The 20,829-nt window shown below is 50.3% G+C and overlaps 1 long non-coding RNA gene across 1 annotated transcript; it reads right to left on the bottom strand.

Moving 5' to 3' along the window:
* Window positions 1–1,327: 1,327 nt before the first annotated feature.
* LOC135361684 (uncharacterized) lies at window positions 1,328–18,969 on the bottom strand. Its single transcript, XR_010405365.1, has 3 exons — window positions 18,786–18,969; window positions 14,747–15,406; window positions 1,328–1,901 (listed from the first exon to the last, which is right to left on the bottom strand). It is a non-coding gene; the product is annotated as an uncharacterized LOC135361684 (long non-coding RNA).
* Between the last annotated feature and the right edge of the window lie 1,860 nt (window positions 18,970–20,829).

A 20,829-nucleotide genomic window follows, 5' to 3' on the forward strand; every position in this document is an offset into this window, starting at 1 on the left:
TGGGCTGAGGAGTTCGACAAGATGATCCCAAGGTTTTCATGAAGACCTTTTTAAGGAAATGACTGGCCTTCCACTTGGCTCTTGGATCTTGTTTGTTTGTTTGTTGAGCCAGCTGTCATGGATCCTTTGTTCACATTTATTCAGTTCACAGCTATTAATCACTTGCTATGAGCGGGACACAGTGCTAAGTGCTGGGGTTGGGGTATGAGCAAGATCGACACCAATTCCTCATGGAACTCACTTTCTAAAGATTTTTTTTTATTTATTCATTTGAGACACAGAGATACAGAGAGAGAGAGAGCATGAGCAGTGGGAGAGGGAGAAGCAGACTCCCGGCCGAGCCAGGAGCCCAATGCGGGGCTCGATCCCAGGACCCCGGGATCACGACCCGAGCCGAAGGCAGACGCTTAACCATCTGAGCCACCCAGGCGCCCGGAACTCACTTTCTAAAGTGAGAAACAAATAATACGTGGGTAAACAAATAAATAAACAACATAGTTTCAGGTAGCAAAAAATGCTATGAAGGAAAAAGATAAGTAGTTATGGAAAAGACTAAAAGGGGGAGCACTTCAGCTTGAGTGGTTTGGAAATTCCCTGAGAAGGGAGCAGTGAGTACAAAGGTCCTGAAGCAGGAAAGAGTTGGGTAAGTTTGAGGAAGGAGGCCAGGGTGGCTGAAGTACTGTGAGTGAGGGAGAGAGGGTAGGGAATCTGGTGGGAGAGGTGGGCAGGGCATTCAGGCCATGGTAAGGAGTCTGGGATTCACGTGAGAAGAGTGGGGATATTGCCCAAGGTTTAGCTTTCACACCTTCCTATGGTCTCGGCCCCTCCTACGGTGTCAGTTCTTCATTCTTCCACCCAGTTCCAGCGTCCATCTTCGGAGAGCTCACCCAGGCACACAACATACAATCCTTCACACTGAGCAGGACAGGAACGAGCCCTAACCCCTGCCATCTCCCTGGCCAGCCTGGTATAGGTCTCTTGTCCCAAGAAGCTCCCCTTCTCCAATGTTCACCCAGCTATGGAGGCTTCAAAAGACCAGCTCAGTTATCTTTATCACTTATTCTTCCTGACACCCCACATTACAACTCTCAGTCGAGACTGCCTTCGAACAACAACAGCAATAATCACAGTTAAGAGTCGTAGCAGTTGCTCTGTGCCTCACGGTGACTGTTCATCATCTCATTTAACCCTCCCATCAGCCTGATGAGGTAGGGACTAAAAGTATCCCATTGCACAGATGGGGAAATCGAGGCCAAGAGAGATTACGAGACATGACCAAGGTCACATGCAGTGACAGCCCTTGCATTCCAACCTGGGTCATCCTCTCTGCACCAAACCTAAATGTATCAGCTTTCTACTGCTGCTTAACAAAGCACCCCAAACACAGAGTGGCTTAAACCAACAATTATTTATTTGCTTCTGCTGGTGTAGATTGGCAGTATGGACATGTCTCAGCTAGGGCAGTTCTCTTCTGCTGTGCATGGTCTTACTCCCACATCTGCAGTCAGTGAGCACGTTGGGGAGCTGGCTGGCCCTGTATGGCCTCATTTACGTGACTGCCGGCTGCCCAGGCCCGTGGGCTTGAGTGCCTTGGTTCTCTTTCGCGTGGCTTCTTCAGCAGCTAGCTCAGGCTTCCTCACATGATGGCCTCCAAAAGGCAAAGAACAAAAGCAGCAAGGCCTCTTGAGGCCTAGGCTCAGAAGTGCTAGAGCATCACTCTCATTGCATTTTATTGAGCAAAGCCTGTCCCATGGCCAGCTCAGATTCAAGGAGAGTAGAAATAGACTCCATAGACAATAGACACCAAAGTCATGCTGCAAAGAGTCACGTGTACTGGGAAAGCTGGAATTGCTGTGGCCGACTTTGCAAACATACCGCACGAAGTGATCGTATGCCCGGACCTGGTGAGATAAATTATCATGCAGCTAAGCATGGAGCTATGAACAACAAGAGCTAATATTTTTTGAGAACTTCGTATTCGTCACACACTGTACAAGGGGCCTTATATGTATGAGCTCTTTTTTTTTTTTAAAGATTTTATTTATTTATTTGCGAGACAGAGAGCGTGAGAGGGAGGAGGGTCAAGGGAGAAGCAGACCCCCCGCTGAGCAGGGAGCCCGATGCGGGACTCGATCCCGGGACTCCAGGATCATGACCTGAGCCGAAGGCAGTCACTTAACCGACTGAGCCACCCAGGCGCCCCTGAGCTCTTTTAATCTTCGTGACAGCCCTGTGTGGCAATGACATTTTTGTCCCCGTTCAGAGATGAAGCACACCCAAGAGTCAGAGAGGCTAAACAACCTGTACATGGTCCCCCAGCTTGTCAGTGGCAAAGGTGTTAAAAAGAATGACAATATAATGTCCTGACACGGAAACCTGGCTCTGTCATGCTGTTATGGAGCGAAAAGCAAGGGATGAAACAAAAGTTTGGTGAGAACACGCTTTAAAAACACATTTAAAAATGGGTAGATGTATACGGGTTGTATAGTTTTAGACCAAGTTCAGGAAGGATTTACCACAGACTATTAATGGAGCTTATCTCAGAAGAGAGGAAGTGGAGGGGACTTTAAACACTTGAGTCTGCGTTGTGCAAATTTTTTTTGTTTGAAAAAAATTTTTTTTTTGGTAACAAACATGAATTTTTATTTCAACCCTCTATAAAGAAAAAGCGTTTTTTTTTTTTTAAAGATTTTATTTATTTATTTGAGAGAGAGAGAATGAGAGACAGAGAGCACAAGAGGGAAGAGGACAGAGGGAGAAGCAGACCCCCTGCTGATCAGGGAGCCCGATGTGGGACTCAATCCCGGGACTCCAGGATCATGACCTGAGCCGAAGGCAGTCGCTTAACCAAATGAGCCACCCAGGCACCCACTGAAGGACATTTTAAAAACGCTTTTTCGGGCCACCTGGGTGGCTCAGTTGGTTAAGCGACTGCCTTCGGCTCAGGTCATGATCCTGGAGTCCCGGGATTGAGTCCCACATCGGGCTCCCTGATCAGCAGGGGGTCTGCTTCTCCCTCTGTCCTCTTCCCTCTTGTGCTCTCTGTCTCTCATTCTCTCTCTCTCAAATAAATAAATAAAATCTTGAAAAAAATAAAAATTAGGGGTGCCTGGGTGGCTCAGTCGGTTAAGTGGCTGCCTTCGGCTCAGGTCATGATCCCAAGGTCCTGGGATTGAGCCCCGCATTGGGCTCCCCGCTCAGCGGGAAGCCTGCTTCTCCCTCTCCCACTCCCCCTACTTGTGTTCCCTCTCTCCTGTCTCTCTCTCTGTCAGATAAATAAATAAAATCTTAAAAAAATAAAATTAAAAAATAAAAATTAAAAAAAAATGTCCTTCAGTTTGTCTCTCACCTCTGTCTTCTTCTATTTGGTTTTTACGTTTACTGTTTCTCCCCCCTTTTCCTGACACTGCTCCAGCCCGGTCCCTTATCAGTTCTGGTCTGAAGTTTTATAACTACCTCGGGGAGCCCCTCCCTCTCCCTCTCCCAGGCATCCTGCACACACACTGCCACTGGAAGAAAGTTTATTAACCACTATGTTCCTTTCTTGCTCAAGAGTTTTCAGTGGCATTTCATTGCCTTCAGGGAAAGTCCAAATCCCTTGGCCTGGCATCCATGACATTTGTAAACTTGACTCTAACTTGGTTGGATTCCAGCTCTGTCATTTACTAGCAGTATAACCTTGGACAACTTATTTGATGTCTCTGAGGCTTAGTTTCCTCATCTGTTTAAAAAGAAAGAAAGTGGGGTGCCTGGGTGGCTCAGTCAGTTTAGCACCTGACTTCAGCTCCGGTCATGATCTTGGGGTCCTGGGATCGAGCCCCACTTTGGGCTCCCCGCTCAGCGGGAAGCCTGCTTTTCCCTCTCCCCTGCCCCTCTCCCTCTCCCCCTGCTGGTGCGCTCTCTCTCTCTCTCTCTCAAATAAATAAATAAAATCTTAAAGAAAGGAAGAAAGAAAGAGGAAGGAAGGAAAGAAGGAAAAAAAGAAAAAAGAGAGGATGTAGCATGAAATATCTTGTGGCAGATTAGGTTACTATTCAGTGACTGTCATGTTGTCCCCCCAGCCAGGGCTGGTTATACTCCATTGATATTAAGCTTGGCCATGAGATATGCTTTGGCGGGTGAAATGTAGATGAAAGTGACAATGTGTAAGTTCCAAACTAAGCCTTAAGAGGTCTCCTGTTTTCTTTCTTTCTTTTTTTTTTTAAAAGATTTTATTTATTTATTTGAGAGAGAGAGAGAACACCACGAGCGGAGGTGAGGAGAGGCAGAGGGAGAAACAGACTCCCAGCCGGGCAGGGAGCCCAATGCGGGGCTCGATCCCAGGACCCTGGGATCATGACCTGAGCCGAAGGCAGACGCTTAACAACTGAGCCACCCAGGTGCCCCAAGGTCTTCTGTTTTCAATATCGCCCCTGGGAGTTTCCTTCTCAACCATAAGGATGGGACTGCCATTGGTGCATTGTGTCTTTTGAAACAGAGTCCCAGTTGAAGTTTCTGTAGGAAGGTCTGTGTGAAGAAAGTTTTGTGTTTTGATGTTGAGTTTGTATTAAACTTTAAATTGTATGTTTTCATGACCTCTATCCCTCTTGACTGACAGCTAAACAGCTAGGAGGAGAATGTTCTGTACTGTTTAGGGAACCTAGAGCTTCTATCCAAAGCCCCAGCATCAAACAGGCTGGTGTGGAACAGTGGAAGAAACACACAACAGACATAACGTGGAGCCAAGCCCCACAGAGCTCAGGCAAGATCAGCCAAACCCCAAAGACTGCAGATGAGACAGGGAGAAATCAATATTTGTTGCTGTAAGCCACAGACTTCGGGGGTGGCTTGTTATGCAACATTATTATAGTAATAGCTAACTGATAGACCCAGTTCATTGGGCTCTTGTCAGGATTAAATGACTGAATACAGTAAAGCCTTGTGCATCATGGTCAGGACTCTGGCTTTTGCTCTGAGTGAGGTGGGAGATGCTGAAGGGTTTTGACCAGAGGGAGGACAGGCCCAGCTTTGCATTTCTACAGGATCTCATGGGCAGCGGGGTATAGAATAAATGGAATGGGAGCGAGGGCTGAAGCAGGGAGATCAGGGAAGAGGCCACGGCCACAATCCAGACAAAAGATGGCTATGGTTTGAATCAAAGTTAGGCTCTGGGCTTATTCTGAAAGTAAAGCCAAAAGAACAGGTTGGGGATGGGGTTTTGAGATAGAAAGGAATTGAGGGTGATTCCAAGGCTTTGGGTCAGAGGAATTGAAAGAAGGCATTTGCCACTAACTGAGATGAGGAAGGCTATGGGAAAATTTTTCAGGTGGGGAAAGGAGGAAGGAATTAGCAGTTCCATTTGAGACTTGTTGAGTTTGAGGTACCCATCAGACCTCCAAGTGGAGATGCCTAGTTAGAAGTTGCATGCATGAATCGGAGCCCAGGAGAGAAGTCTACGCAGGAGATGTAATTTTGTCATGTTATGGACTGAATTACATCTCCCCAAAATTCATATGTTGAAGCCCTAACCCCCAATGTACTGTATTTGTAGATAAAACCTTTAGGGAGGTAATTAAGGTTAAATGAGGCCATAAGGGTGGGGCCCTAATCCAGTAGGACTGGTGTCCTTGTAAGGAGAGGAAGAGACCTCAGAGCGCATTCCCTCTCTCTCTCTTTCTCATTCTCTCTCTCCCTCTCCCTAGCTCTCTCTCTCTCTGTCTCTGAGTGTGCACAGAGGAAAGGCCATGGGAGGACATGAGGAGAAGGCAGCCAGCCAGCAAGAGAGTTCTCACCAGAAACCAACCCTCCTGGCACCTTGAGCTTCCAGAGCCAGGAGAAATACAAAATAAATTTCTATTGTTAAGCCACTCAGTCTGCGGTCTCTTGTTCTGGCAGCTCAAGTAGACTAATACAGGAGTCTTCATTGTAGAAATAGCTTTGAAAGCCATAAGACTGGATGAGATCTCCAAGGAAGTGAACAGAGAGAAGAGAAGAAGTTGGAGGACTGAGCCTCAGGGCACCCGGCATTACGGCGAAAGGAAGCAACAAAGGAGCTTCAGAGGGAGCAGCCAGGGGCAGACGTCCTGAGAGCCAAGTCAGGAAAACACTTCAAAGCAGGGAGAATTGTGGGTGTGTCTCAAATGCTGCTGAGAGGTCAAGGAAGACGAGACCCGAGAACCTAGAGCAGATTTAGCAAAGGAGAGGGCATCGTGACTTTGACAAGAAAGAGTTTAGGTAGAATGGTGGGAGCCCAAGGGAGTGGGATTTAGAGAGAGCAGAAGAAAATTTAAATACATACAAACAGGAAGAGAGAAAGATAGAAAGAAAGGAAGGGAGGGAGGGAAAGCTCTTAAAAAAAAAAAAAAAGATTTTATTTTTAAGTAATCTCCGCACCCAACATGGGGCTCAAACTCACAACCCCAAGATCAAGAGTTGCATGCTCTACCAACTGAGTCAGCCAGGTGCCATCATGTAAGTAAGGGGAGCCCAGTGCATGGCGGCTTCCGTGCTACATTGTCCAGCCACGTTCCACTGCAGGGGGACAAGCACAGAGGGACAGAGTGTTGGCGTCAACCAGTGGGTATTTAGCCAGAGAGGGGCGGGGGTACCTGGGGGGGTGCAGTGCATGGGAATATGATGCCCATGGCCTTTAGCCGGTGAGGAGGGAAGTAAGGACATGAGGGAAAAGGTGGTAGGCTCCATGGATCAGAGGTCCCACTGGGACTGAAGGTTTGCAGGGTTTGGAGTACCGGAGAGAATGAGTTGGAAGGATAGGAAGCAATCGTCATCCAGCAGGTTGCTTGAAATTGAGATATTGGAAGGGGTCCAGGCCGACTGCCCTGGACCACCATGGTGGAAAGGCCACATGTTGGTGTCCTTGGCCAACAGGCAGCCATTGGACCTTCAAATAACCACAGGCCTGGCCAACATCTGCCTGCGACAAAGCAGGAAGTGCTCAGCTGTTCCTTTCCCAAATTCCTGCCTCACAACAGTGAGGGAAAAAAATAGTTGTGTGAAGCCGCTAAATCCTGGAGTGATTCGTGCTGCGGCGATAGAAACGGAACAGAATTGCCGGTTCCACTGGAGTTTCATCAGCGTATTGCGTCCTAATGCCCTAAGGTTTGGGTTTTCTGTAATGAAGTCACTTCTCCACCTCTGCCGTTTGGTAGTTGGGGACAGGACGGTTCCGAGAGGTTTGGTGACTTGCCTCCACTGCGCAGCTAGGCGGTGTGGCTCAGAGCTTTGTTCTGGACGATGCTGTTCCCAGTGCACAACACGGTGCGCTGCTGAACAGTGAACTGAATTGTGCCTGGGATTCCCTCTGCCTTCTTGGATGTCTTCATCCACTTGGTAGAGATGAGCCATTCCCTCCCCTATGAGTGGCCCTTCATGCCTGCAGTCTGCCATTCAGCAGGCTTTCCTGAGCGCCTCCTCTGGGGCAGATACTTCTAGGTTCTCAGTACACAGCACAAAACAAGTCAGTGTCCCTGGTCAGGTGGAGCTCAATCAAGTGGGGAGAAGATAATCAGACAAATCTATCATTGCAAACTGGGATTCTTGCCAGGCGGAGACGAGAGGGGAGGCAAGAAGGTGGCATGGAAAGGAAAAGCTGTCTTGTTGGAGGGAGGGAAGAAGGGAGGGAGGGTTTGCCCAATGAGGGCAAGGACGAGGCTATGTGTGGGTTGATCAAGGAGGAGAAAGAGTGTGGGCACAGGTCCTAAGATAGGAACATGGCAGGTGCATTAAAGGCACGTGGAGGAGGCCAGTGTGGCCTGAACATACACGAAGCAGGTGGGAAAGTAGAGGGTGGGAAATGTGGGAAATGAGATGAGAGAGGTGGGCAGGGTCCTAGGAACTAGGTAGAAGCATTTGGCTTAGGAACAATAGAGAGCCATGGAAGGTTTAAGCAATGGAGTAACTTCATATGATTTTACATTTATAAAAGATCTCCTTGGCTGCTGGGCGGGCAGTGAGGAGGAGGGAGGCAGGAGGTGATTATGGCCTAGACTCGGGTGGCAGCGGTAGGAGAGACGGAGAAGAATGGATTGATCTGGGATCTGTTTCGGAGCTGGAGTCCAGCACAGGGAAGCTGAGGCAGTGCTTCTGAGGACAGCATCCCCCAGCCCTGATGGCTCACTGGGGGCTTTCAGATACTTCTGCTCTGTGGGAGTCTCATGAGGGTGGATGGGTTGAGGAATGACAAGTGACCCCTAACCTTTGCCTACTGACCTATGAGTCTCAAATTGGGCTTTGAAGGAGCCTTGGGGAACTTACTGGGCAATGGAGTGTGTCCTTACCTTAAAGGACCACCCCATACCTCTCCCCCTATTTCACTCGGGGTATGTCACTTCCCTTCTATGAGCCATAGTTTCCAGCCTGGTAACATGGAAAGGGACAGTACCTCCCACACTTTGGTGACCCATTTTACAGATGAGACCACCAAGCCTCAGAGAGGGGGAGTGTCTGTCCCAGGGTCACACGTGACACAGCCCAGATCGGAACCCTGGCCAAAACCTGTGCCCTTGACCTCTCTGCTCCCCTTTGTAGCTCTCCACCCCTTCCTGGGGCCTTCAGGCCTGGGGATGCTCAGCTCACCCAACATGGTCTTTCCAGCAGGCCCAGGAAATCCAGGGCTGGATGCTGGGTGGTTGGGAGCATGGGTTTGGATTCAATTTCTAGCTCCATCCAGGGGACTTATTCTGTCTGAACCTCAGTTTCCCCCTCTGTAAAGCGGGGTAGCCACACACATTGGGTAGGACCCGGCAGGGAAACTGTGCAGAGATACTGATTCTCGGGTAAGTGGGTAAGTTGCTTAGCCAGCACAGTGCCTTTTGAGGGGCTGACGCTCCTCCACCTGTGACGGTCTTGCGGAGGAACGCTGGGATGACCACTGTGGGAGCCAGTGATCCTCTTAACAGTTGCAATGCTTCTTTTTTTTTCTCAAATGATATTCATAAATGACATAACCTACTGACACCTAATCTTAAATAAGACCCTAATTGTAATACAAAAGAAAATAAAGTGAAAATAATTTAGAACAAATTAATATGTAACTCTTCAGGCAGAATAAATAAAAAAACACATCACATGGCTGAGGGTGGAATCACCTCTAATCTGGGGGCTGAATCAGGAGCTCTGGCAACTCAAACACCATGACTGCACGATAGTCCCAAACGTTTAGCAGTTTTAGGGAAAGTTCAGAACCAAACACAGCTTGGCCTGTTCCCAACTTACGTGGAGGTCGCTTTCCTGGCAGGTTCACTGTATATTAAAACCAAGCAAATACACACTGTGCTCGAGGCGTCTGGGTGGCTCAGTCGATTGAGCGTCTGACTCTTGGTTTTGGCTCAGGTCATGATCTCAGGTCGTGAGATTGAGCCCTGTGTTGGGCTCTATGCTCAGCAAGGAGTCTGCTGGGGATTCTGTCTCTCTCCCTCTGCCCCATTCCCCCCACCGCCCACACTCACTCTCTCGCTCTCTAAAATAAATACATAAATAAATGAAATCTTAAAAAAATAATGCATTGATATTGGTTCATCAGTTGTAGTGAATGCATCACACCAATGCAAAGTGTTAATCATGGGAGAAACTGTGGGTGTTGGGGAGAGGAAGTATAAGGGTACCGTGTAATTTCTGCACAATTTTTCTTCAAGCCTAAAACTGCTCTAAAAAAATTAAGTCCATTAAAAATTAGTAAAAACAAAACAAACCCCCTAGCCATCATGTTTGCATACGAAATAGAATTTGGTCACAGGCTCAGATCATTAAAAACAGGATTTTCATCTTCACTAATTACCAAAGAGAGATCTGAATACCTCATAGGACTTAAGACCCATTGCAGGATGTCTGCATCCATGCCCCTCTCCTGCTGTATACCCGGGTACCCCCTCTTCACTGGGGGCTGCCCCACACTCCTGGTGGTGCCATCCCACTTAGGATCTCAGCACTGGATTCCTGCCCTCTGTTTCTTTACCTTGAAGAACATCCTTCAGATCTCACAACCCGCCTGCTTGCTGATCTTGGGTGATGGGAGACGTGGCAGCCTGATCGAAAAGTCTTCCCAGCCTCAGGAACCCCAAGCTGCCATGGAGGACATAGTTCACACGTCAGCTTCCAAAACTCCTACTTCAAATCTAGATCCCAGCCACTTCCTCGTTGCATAAACTTGAGGGAGTCACATTGCTTTGCTAAGCCTCAGTTTCCCCATTGGTGGGAAAGAGGGTGATAATACCTGCCTCTCAGAGTATATTCATTCAGTATATATCGACTGAGCACCGACTGTTTGTGCTGGGGATATAGCATTGAACAGAACAAACTATCATCCTTGCCTCATTGGAACCCCCAGTCTCATAAGGAAGATAGAGAAAAATCAAATAAATATATGAACTAATGTCAGGGATGAGGAGAAAGAAGACAGGGTCATAGTCAGGGAGTAGGGCTGGAGCTCCTTGGTGAGTGTAGTCATGGAAGGCTTCCCAGAGGAGGTGGCATTTGAACAGAGATCTGAATGAACCGAAGAAGCTAGCCATGCAAATCTGGGGGGAAGAGCATTAGAGGCAGAGGGAACAGCAGATGCCAAGGCCCTGGGATGAGAAACAGCAAGGAAACCGGTGTGGCTGGCAGGGAGTGTGTGAACAAGAGGAGAGAGATGGGGAGAACAGACTGTAAGAAATCTCGTTTTATCCCAAATGTAGCAGGAAGAAAACCTTAAGTTAATCACCGGGGAAACCCTCCTATGTTGTGTGTCCTTGCATGTGAGAAAAGCGGACAGGCACACTCTAAAGCCACCCTCCTGTCCATGACCGTGGTCTGGGTCCTTTCAGTGGAAAGTGTCCTACTGGCATCGAAAAAGGTTAGTGGTGGAAGTGGTGTCCAGGTTGTAGTTCCCAAGAAATACCACCAGGTGGCAACTCTGGGTCGCGTTTCTAACTTGTGGGTTGTTGATTGATTCCAGAGCCGTGGTTCCCAAACGTAGGCATCCTCAGCATCACTTGGACGGCTTGATAGAACACCGATTGCTGAGCCCCACCCTCAGAGTGTCTGATCTGCAGGTCTGGGGTGGGGCCCAAGAATCTGCGATTCTAACGCGTTCCATGCGATGCTGATGCTGCTGGTTTGGGGACCACACTGTGAAAACCTCTGCTTGGAGCCCTGAGACAGAAACCATGTGGGGGTAATGGAGGCGTCTGACCAAAACATTCCGTATCTTCCTATTATATTTAGATTAAGTCTAGGTCTCTTGCCAGATCTCCCTCTACCCGCACCACCCTCACCACAATTCGGGTCCTGCTGACTTCCCGCACACCATCTCCTGCCACTCTCTAAACAATGGCCACACTGTTTCTCTCTGTTCCCTGAAGCCTGTTCCTGCACCAGGGCCTTTGCACATGCTGTACCTCCTACCTGGGATGCCTTTCCCACAACTTTTCCATTGGCTGGCCTGCTCTCATTCCTCATGCCTGAGCTTGAATGTCCCCTCTTTAGGGAGGCTTTCCTCTGCTGGCGAGGAAGCTGGTGGCTCTGCTCGTGTTCTTTTCCTTTTAGGTGCTTGCGGTGATTTGTAATGAGTTAGCCTCTACCTTGGTTAATTTTCTGTCTCCTGTCTAGATCCTAGGCCCTGGAAGGAGGGACTGGTCTGTCTCGTTTTCTGCTTCATCCCACGTGCCCAGGACAGTGTGTGGCAGCAAGTAAGTCCCCAGGAAATCATTGTTGAGTAAGTGAAACTATAAAGACTTGTCCAGGCTGTCCAGAGGGTCAGCAGGTGACTAGGGGCTCCATCTAAAGGATACTTCTGGATTGTGTGAGGTTCAGCAGTGCCTCACCCTAGTGCCAGCCTTGCTGATCAGAGAGCTCTGGAAGGACATAAAGATAAATAAGACCATACACAAATAAGCCAAGAAGCTATACTACACAAATGAGCCAAGAGGCATTCAGCACTTTAAAATTTATAAATTCCTCCTACCTCCATTATTTCAATACAGCCGCGTGTTTAAAAAAAAAAGTATCCCAAACTTGGAAATAATGCCAGAGGAGGACCACACGTCCTTTCAGCAACATGCTGGAGCATGGTCCAACAGGTTGGCCCAAGGGGTACCTAACTCTCTGGGGGAAGAGATCTTGGTTTCACCTGTCATACACTAATATTTAGGGCCCACACTTGGGGAAGTTGTGTGTTCCCCTTGTAGATGTAAGTTGCAAATCCTTTTTCTCCAGTAGAAAAGACCATTCCAAAGGTTACAGTTGTTTTGTCCTGTACGACATTAACCAGTTTCATAATCTTTGCTTTTTTTAAAGATTTATTTATTTATTTGAGAGAGAGAGAATATGAGCAGGAGGGGCAGAAAGAGAGGGAGAGAGAATCTCAAGCAGACACCCCACTGAGTGTGGAGCCAGATATGGGCCTCAATCTCATGACCCTGAGATCAGGACCATGAGATCATGACCTCAGCCAAAACCAAGAGTTGGACACTTAATCGCCCCGACTGTGGCACCCAGGCGCCCCAACCAGTTTCACGATCTTATCTCCGTGTTTTGCCTTCCATTGGCTATCGACATTTCAGCCGCCCTTAAATGTTTTGAACCAGCCTCACCGTTCTGCTGATGAGTTAATACTAATGGATTACATATGATTTGGGCAAGTGCTCACTTTTTTATTTGGATGCCAGCCATGGTTTAACTTTTAAAAAATTAAGCTTTGGGGACCAGCACCATCTTTGTGAGAGGGGCTGATCCTTCCTATTTTCCAGAAGAGTTTCGTGAGGCTCAGAGAGATATAGAGTGATTGTCTCCCTGAGCAGAGACAAAATTGGCTCTCAGCCCTAGGTCGGCCTGACCTCAGAGCTCCTAGTCCCTCAGTGATGCCTTCTCTGTGTGCCCACTGTTCTGGGCATTTTATAAACTGTTGCAACATAATTCTCACAGCTCAACAAATCTCATGAAGCTTTGCCTGAGCCTCCAGGCCATTTTAGAGATGAGGAGACTGAGGAGTAGGGCTGGGAATGAAGTCACCCAATGTCAGAGCTCTTTGAAGGCATTCTGGTCAGACAGATTTGAGTTTCATCTCTGGCTCGCACTCCCCCTAGCTACACGACCTTGAGTGAGTTGCTCACCTAATTGCTCTGAGTCTCATTTTAAGATGGGAATAAGAGGGGGTGCCTGGGTGGCTCAGTCGTTAAGTGTCTGCCTTCAGCTCAGGTCATGATCCCGGGGTCCTGGGATGGAGCCCCACATCAGGCTCCCTGCTCAGCGGGAAGCTTGCTTCTCCCTCCCCCATTCCCCCTGCCTGTGTTCCCTCTCTCGTGTGTCTCTGTCAAATAAATAAATAAAATCTTAAAAAAAAAAAGATGGGAACAAGAGTCCATCCCGTGCAGTAGCAGTTGACGATATATCTGAACTAATCTAGGCCTGGGGCCCCCGAGGCTCTCAATGCCTCTCTTGTTCTGGAATCAGGAGGGAAAGGGATCTGGCATTGGCTGCTCCCGGCCTGGATGGAATCAGAAGGACCCTGGAAGGGTAGGCAAATGCCTGAGGAGAATGAGGGAGAGAAGTTGCTGAGCAGGAGTTCCTGGAGTACTCAGGTGGGTACAGGTATGGAGGTCTGAACAGGGACCCCGGTCTGTCAGCCAGGGACCGAAATGGAGCCTGGGCTTTGGGGTCAGGCCACCTAAAGCTCTCTGGGTTTGTAAACTGGAATAATAATGACTCTTCCCTGTTTTGCATAACTGCGAGGTTCCCTGGGGGATAGTGGGCTTAGCTGGAGGGGTGCTATTCTAGAATGTTCTCTGGCACCTTACCCCTGTCTCAAAGGAGATGGACTTTGACTACGGCCTTTATCAAACCTGAGGATATTATTGATGCTGTAACGATAAAGATAATGATGGTAGATAACATCTGGGATAGATTAGGGGTCACTATGAGGTTCTCCCTCAGAGTTCTGGGTTCGTTGGGTCAGAAACCCGGCACAAATACACAGCCAAGGGTGCTTTGGGACTTTGCAATTTACAAAGCTGCTCCACATCATTGTGTTGCATCCTTGCGTCAAGACCAATTCTGACACATAGAGGGGTTAGTGACTTGCCTAAGGCTACACAGCTAGCAAGTAGCCCAGCTGAGACTGGAGCACAGGGCGCCTAGTTCCCCAGCTGGCCTCTGAGTGGAGAGATGGGTCACCCAGCAAGGCAGGGGCTGAGAGGCCTGTCGAGGGACCTGGGACTCCTGCCTGGTCCCTGTTCCCCAGACCTGCCCCCTGGAGGTGGCTGGAGGGGAGGGGAGTGTGGTGGTGGGGTGCTGAGCCTGAGGTGGAGGCTTTCAGGCCCAGGCCAGGAGAGCGGGGAAGGGGAGGATGCAGGGAGTTCCTCCCGCCCCCCCCCAGAGCAGCTGAGGGGGAAGATGAAGTCCAGAGGAGGCTCAGGCCAGAGGGAGAGGAGAGGAAGAGGCTGGAACAGCTGCAGGGGGAGGAAGCAGAGTCTAGAGTCCCAGGGGAGAGAGCTAGGGATGGGGTGGGAGCAGGCCAGGCCCTTGGCCCAATGTTCTTGTCCCAGGCCCTCCTGCCACTCCAGACTCCTCAGGTAGCATGATCCCGAACCGGGGAGAGGTCTCCCTTCCACAGATGCCCCCATCATTCCCGTGCCAGGTGGTACTGGGACCACTGGGGGAGTCCAGGGTCCCTGCCCCTCAGGACTCACACATGCTGGGCCCAGCTGAATGATCAAATGAATGAATTCATGCATTCACTCATTCATTCGACAAAGATTTATGGAAGGCTTACCGTGTGCCAGGCTGGGCTCCCAGCAGGAAACAAAGCCCCTGTGGAGAGAGAGGAAGGCTCCTAGCTCATGGGGAGATGGACAAAACACCGAAAACAAGTCAGTGTACAATATCACATCAGGCTGTACAGTCAGTGAGGGCGTGATGAGTGGTTGGAGCAGAGCAATTTCATGAGGATGGTCAGGGAGGGCCTCTCAGAGAAGCTGACATTTGGGCAAAGACCTGAAGGAGGTGGAGCAGCATCTGTGTGAATCTGGGGAAAGAGCACTGTAGGTAAAAGGAATAGCCAGTGCAAAGGCCCTGGGGCAGGAACGTGCCTGGCATAGGGGGAAGGGTGAAAGGCAAGGAGGCCAGTGTGGCTGGAGACTGGTTGAGTGAAAGGAGTGATGGAAGATGAGAGCAAACTGGGGGTGTCAGGGGACAGGGAATGCAGGGCCTCAGCTATTTCTCCCATAACATTGGGAGATGTTGGAGAGCTTTGAGCAGAGGAGTGCTTGATGTGTCTTGGGTTTTAATAGGATTCCCCATTGCTCTGGCTGCCACAGGGGAAAAGAGGAGGTGGGGCCGGCGAGGGCTGGAGCAGGGGTCCCAGGAGGAGGCTGATGCAGCTGGCTGGCTGGCTGGTCGTGGAAGATGGCAGCTTGGCCAACAATCGGAAGCACTAAACAGCAACAGAAATAAAAACATATTGCATGCTTATGATGGGTCAGGCGCTCTTCTAAGTGCTTGACATTTACTGCTTTTTAAATCCTCACTACACCTTTTAGGTAGATAGCTTTTTCCTTAACGCATGATCTCCTTTTCCTCCTTTTTCTTTTTTATTGAGGTGAAATTCACATAACATAACATTAACCATTTAAAATGCACCTTTCCGTGGCATTTAGCACATTCATATTTCGGCACAACCGCCATCTCTTCCCTGGTTCCAAAACATTTTAATCAGCGACCGAATACCCCGTACCCATTAAGGGTAACCAGTATTTTTTTTTTTTAGTAGGCTTCACATCCAATGTGGGGCTTGAACTCATGACCCCAAGATCAAGAGTCCCATGTGCTACCACCCCAGCCAGCCAGGGGCCCCATGGGGTAACCAGTATTTTTAATCCTCACTTTACGGATAAGCACGCGGAGACACAGGCGGGCAGAGGCACCTGGCCCGGGTCACACAGCCAGGAACTGGAACAAGCAGGCTGCAGGTGTTGGGAGGAATGCCTCCATAAACTCCCTGGAAGGGCTCAAACCTCTTCGGGCTCCTCAAGATAACAGCACCAAACTGCCTTCTAAGGAGGGTGTGCCCGCGCCTCTGCTGGGCTTTTGTTTCATGGAAAGGGTGGGGAACCTTTGAGGCCAGGAAAGAGGGGACCGCTGGGAAGGCTGACCAGGGGCTCCAGCACACCCTCTCACAGGGCAGACTCCCACTTGCCAGCGAAGCACTCTGGAGCAAGAACCCTCCTCCTTACCGTTCTCTGTTCTGGGAAGTGGGGATGAGAGCACCCCCAGCACTGGGTGTTTAGGGGAAGATGAGTTACCCACGTGGAGCTCAGTGCGGCCCACGGTAGGTGCTCAGCACCCAGCAGCCTGCGTTCGCTTTGCAGCGCCTTCTGCTCCCGGAAACCAGCCAGACAGGTACCTACAGGCAACCTCAGGGGTAGGTCTTTGAACCATCTGGGAGGAGGCATCCTCTAGGACCAGAAAGAATGCAATCTGACTCGTAAGCGATCATAAATTCTCAAGGTTGACGGGATGGTGCCAATTTTTTAAAATCAAATGCATCGGGATGTAATTAACATAAAATCCGAGGTACCCAAGGTTATCCATTTTAAGTGTATCTTTCCATGAGTTTTGACAAATGTATATATATCCTGTGTAACCACCACCTAATTAGGATGCAGAACATTTCCATCACCTCCAAAAAGCTCTCTTGGGTCCCTCACCCATCAACCCCACCTCCTGGCCCTCGGCCACCACTAATCGGGTTTCTGTCACTCTGGCTTAGTTTTGCCTCTTCTAGAATTTCTCATAAGTGGAATCAGACAGCACATACTCTTTGTGCCAGGCTTCTTTCCCGCCTCTTGCTGTCTCTGGGATTCCTCTATATTGTTGCACAGATCCACTGTCCCTTTCTTTTCATTGCTCAGGAGTGCCCCACCAACCAGTGCTTGAACATGTCCAGTGGGTCACTTTTCATTCTGTGCAGAGCCTGCCCTCATGCAGGTCCAGAAACCATCTGCTTTCCCCTCCGGATCCTTGGGTGCAGCTCCACCACACGTGAACCCATCTCCACAACCCATCCATCATCTTCATCTTTCCGTGGGACTGCTATGGTATGGACACCAGCTTCAGACTTGAGAGCTGGTGGCTGGGGAGGGGAAGGGAGCAGATGTGGGCTTGTGACCGGGGGACCCTAGGTCTAGACAGGAGCGCCACCCAGGCTGCTCCTCACTGTGTGGTCTTCAGTCAGCGATCTTGGGTCCTTCCCTCGTCTGCTTCTTTGTCCCTCCAGTGGGATGAATGTGGCTGCCTCATTGAGAAGCTCCCAGGAGATAACTTTGTCCATGGTGAGGGGAGGAGAGGCCTCCAGCAGGAGGCAAGGATTTTACTACATAGGTATTTATTGAGCACTGACTACGTGTCAGGCACTGTGCTTGGTTCTGGCGGATGTGATGGCAAACAAGAATGTCACTGTCCTTGCTGTCAGAGCTACAACAATGGCAGGAGAATGGGGAGGCAGAGGAGGGCATCGCTGGCGGGGGGCATGGCATAAACATGGGTGAGGAAAGGAGGCATCACCCAGAGTTGGGTCGGTGGTGGCTGGCAGTGCAGGGATGGGGAGGGGGAGAAAGTCTCCCACCCCAAGCCACGGCAGAACACGTGAGAACCTCAGACATCAAGTTCAGTTCATCTTGCCCAGAAGAGCGGGAACCCCTTTTGTACAGAGGCAAGAAAGGAGCCCTCCCTGCTCGGCTGGGGGGCACCACCTGTTCCTGTCACATAGCTGCTCTTGACTGGGAGCCCCAGCCTTTGGCTGGGACCCTCCCCAACAGGGACCCACCTCCCCAACAGGCCAGGACCCTGGCAGAGTGTCTGGGTGCTCATGACAGCATTTCTCACCTGGACCCCCAAATTAATTCCTGCTTGGCCTTGGGAGGTGGGGGGAATCTTTCCTTGTCGAGTCCCCAGGACCCTGTTCTCTGCCTCTGAGGATGAGGGCCTGCCCTGTTTAGGAGTTAACAAGGGACCCCTGTGTGAGTGTGTGTGTGTGTGCATGCGTGTGCATTGTGTGAGTGGATGCGTGCACCAGCGTAAAGCATGAGCGATCACTTCTGCCCGGGGCCAGGCAGCTGGCCTAATGGTCCATTTCCCTCTGGTCTGGAGGCCTCCTCTGGGCCCCCAGCTGCCCTGATGGGCCAGGTTAGCCCCCCCCACGGGAGCCCCCAGCCACTCCCCACTAGGCTTTCCTTGTATTGTGCACCGCCTGGTTCCTCGAGGAAATGGGGCGGCTGCTGGGTGCGGGGGCGGCCGCCAGGAGCCCCACCCCCTTCCCCCCATTGTCACTCCTGACTTTGGCCCCTAGCCCCTGCTGTGGACACTAAAAATAGTCCTGTTCACATTGAGACGGGCCGCACCCCTGAGCGGGCCTCTAGGCTGGGTGTGAGGTTGGGGTTGCCAAGACAGGGCTGTCCCCAGGGGGTAAGGTAGCCCTACCAAGTGACCCGGGTGAAAAAGCACATAAGGGCAGTGTGACCCCAGGTGGCCTTCTCCCCCTCTCTGAGCCTCCGTTTCCTCATCTGTAAAATGGAGAAAAAGACACCTACCTTCTGGGGTTGCTCCTGGGAGTCAACAGTCCTAGTGTTCTATTTTTGTCCTGCCTGGCTATTGGTTCTGCCTGAGTATCTGCAGGGCCAGGGGCAAGAGGGCACAGAGAGGAGGCATCACCCAGAGTTGGGTCTGTGGTGGCTGGCAGTGCAGGGATGGGGAGGGGGAGAAAGTCTCCCACCCTAAGACACGGCAGAACACACCCCATTCATCCTCACTCCTACCTTTAGTGACTGCCAAGGGCTCCCCATGTTCCCCAAGCAGAGGAGCTTCTGGGCTGGAAGAGCCCACCTGGGAGTCCAGAAGCATCTGCAGGTCTACTGAGCGAGACCTGGCAGGTTCTTTCTGTCTGAGATCATTGAGAGCCCACGCTGTGAATTGAGTGGCCAGGCTGGGACTTGAACCCCTATCTCCAGCCTCTGAGCGCTGTGTTTTTTCCGCTTTAAGGGGCTGCCTCCATGCTGATGACTCTCAGCACTTCCTGGCTGGGATAACCCTGCCTTGCAGTCCACAAACACATGATTCATCCAGAAGGAAGATGCTGGGCAGTGGGTGTTGAGGCCTGAGCTGGGGGCTGGGTATTTCCCCTTGAGCCTGAGTGGGTGGACAGCCGCCCTCAGATGCACCCAGGGCCACAGAGCTGGGACTGCAAAGGGGTTTACCGGCGTCTGCCTACCGAGTTCTCCCTCTCCCTCTTTCTTCTTCCTTTTTTTAACCATGAGATAGTTCAAATTTTCAAAAACTGTTGCCACCAGAGCCCCAGCCATCTTTCCAGAATCTGAGCTCTTTCTGAATATACACGGGTATGAAAAAAAAAAAAAAAAAAAGGACTCAGAGTGTTGAGTGACAGGTCTCCCTCAGACACCAGAGATGACCCCTGTTTGGGGCCCCTTGCAGGCATTTGAGGGCCATCGAGCAAATGTAGATGCCCAGCCTGGTTCGGACGCAGACACTGGTGTATCCTGCTTTTCGTACTGCACTCAGCACTGTGGGTTTTTTTTTTTTTTTTTTTTTTTTTGACAGAGAGAGACACAGTGGGAGAGGGAACACAAGCAGTGGGAGTGGGAGAGGGAGAAGCAGGCTTCCCGCAGAGCAGGGAGCCCGATGCGGGGCTCGATCCCAGGACCCTGGGATCATGACCTGAGCCGAAGGCAGACGCTTAACGACTGAGCCAACCAGGCTCCCCTCAGCACTGTGTTTTGACAGTGTTCCAAGTCAGTATACAGAGGACTTCCCCATTTAAAAATAAAAATGGCCTCATATAAGGCAGGGATTTTTCACTTTTTGTACCATGGACTGCTTTGGTATCTGGGGAGGCAATAGATCAATTTTCATAATCATGTTTTTTTTAAGCGCGTAAAATAAAGTACATAAGATCACAAAGGAACCCAGTTACCCTGAGATGCTGTTACCACAGTAGTCCCAAGGGTCTGGGAAACAGTAACACATGGGTTTCTTTATTAGCACAGTAAATGAAAGAAGTGGATGCTGGCCTCAGGTCGCGATGAGCGTAAACCATTTGTGAGGCTGTCTGCAGCCACTGATTTGTCAGACCGAAGTGTCTTTGCCTCCTTATTGTGACAAGGTCACTTCTTTTTTTTTAATTTTTTTTTTTAAAGATTTTATTTATTTATTTGACAGAGAGAGACACAGCGAGAGAGGGAACACAAGCAGGGGGAGTGGGAGAGGGAGAGGGAGAAGCAGGCTTCCCGCCGAGCAGGGAGCCTGATGCGGGACTCGATCCCAGGACCCTGGGATCATGACCTGAGCCGAAGGCAGACGCTTAACCGACTGAGCCACCCAGGCGCCCCGACAAGGTCACTTCTAACCTTGCCATAGCTTGTGGTCCACATTCACACTTGGAGGAAAGGTTGCATTGCAGACAGAGGCTAGTGAATATAAAGTTGTGAATTTTTTCCCATTCAACTTCACAGAGTCCCTGAGTCCTGGGCCCCAAACGAAGAACTAAAAAGTGTGACTGTCCCTCACTTCATTCAGCCAGTCTCTTAATGAAAAGTTACCACAAGTCAGCATTTCTTGAAATCTTGCCATTACACAGAGGGGGACACTGAGGCCCCAGCTGGAGAATGGGCTGGGGTGGCCGAGCCCAGTGTCCTGACTCTGGCCCAGGCTCTTGCCCAGCTCTTCCCCAAACAGGCTGGTGGCAGGGAGCCCATCTGCCCGCCAGGAGCAGGTTGGCAGCTGGTGTCCTGTCCCGAGAGTGACCCGGCCCCGCCTGCGCCCTGCACCCTGCCCTGGCCAGCACAG

Source organism: Mirounga angustirostris, unplaced genomic scaffold, assembly GCF_029215605.1.
Source record: "Mirounga angustirostris isolate CCGP_5_RB_7025 unplaced genomic scaffold, mMirAng1.0.hap1 SCAF_10, whole genome shotgun sequence".
Classification (NCBI taxonomy): Eukaryota; Metazoa; Chordata; class Mammalia; order Carnivora; family Phocidae; genus Mirounga; species Mirounga angustirostris.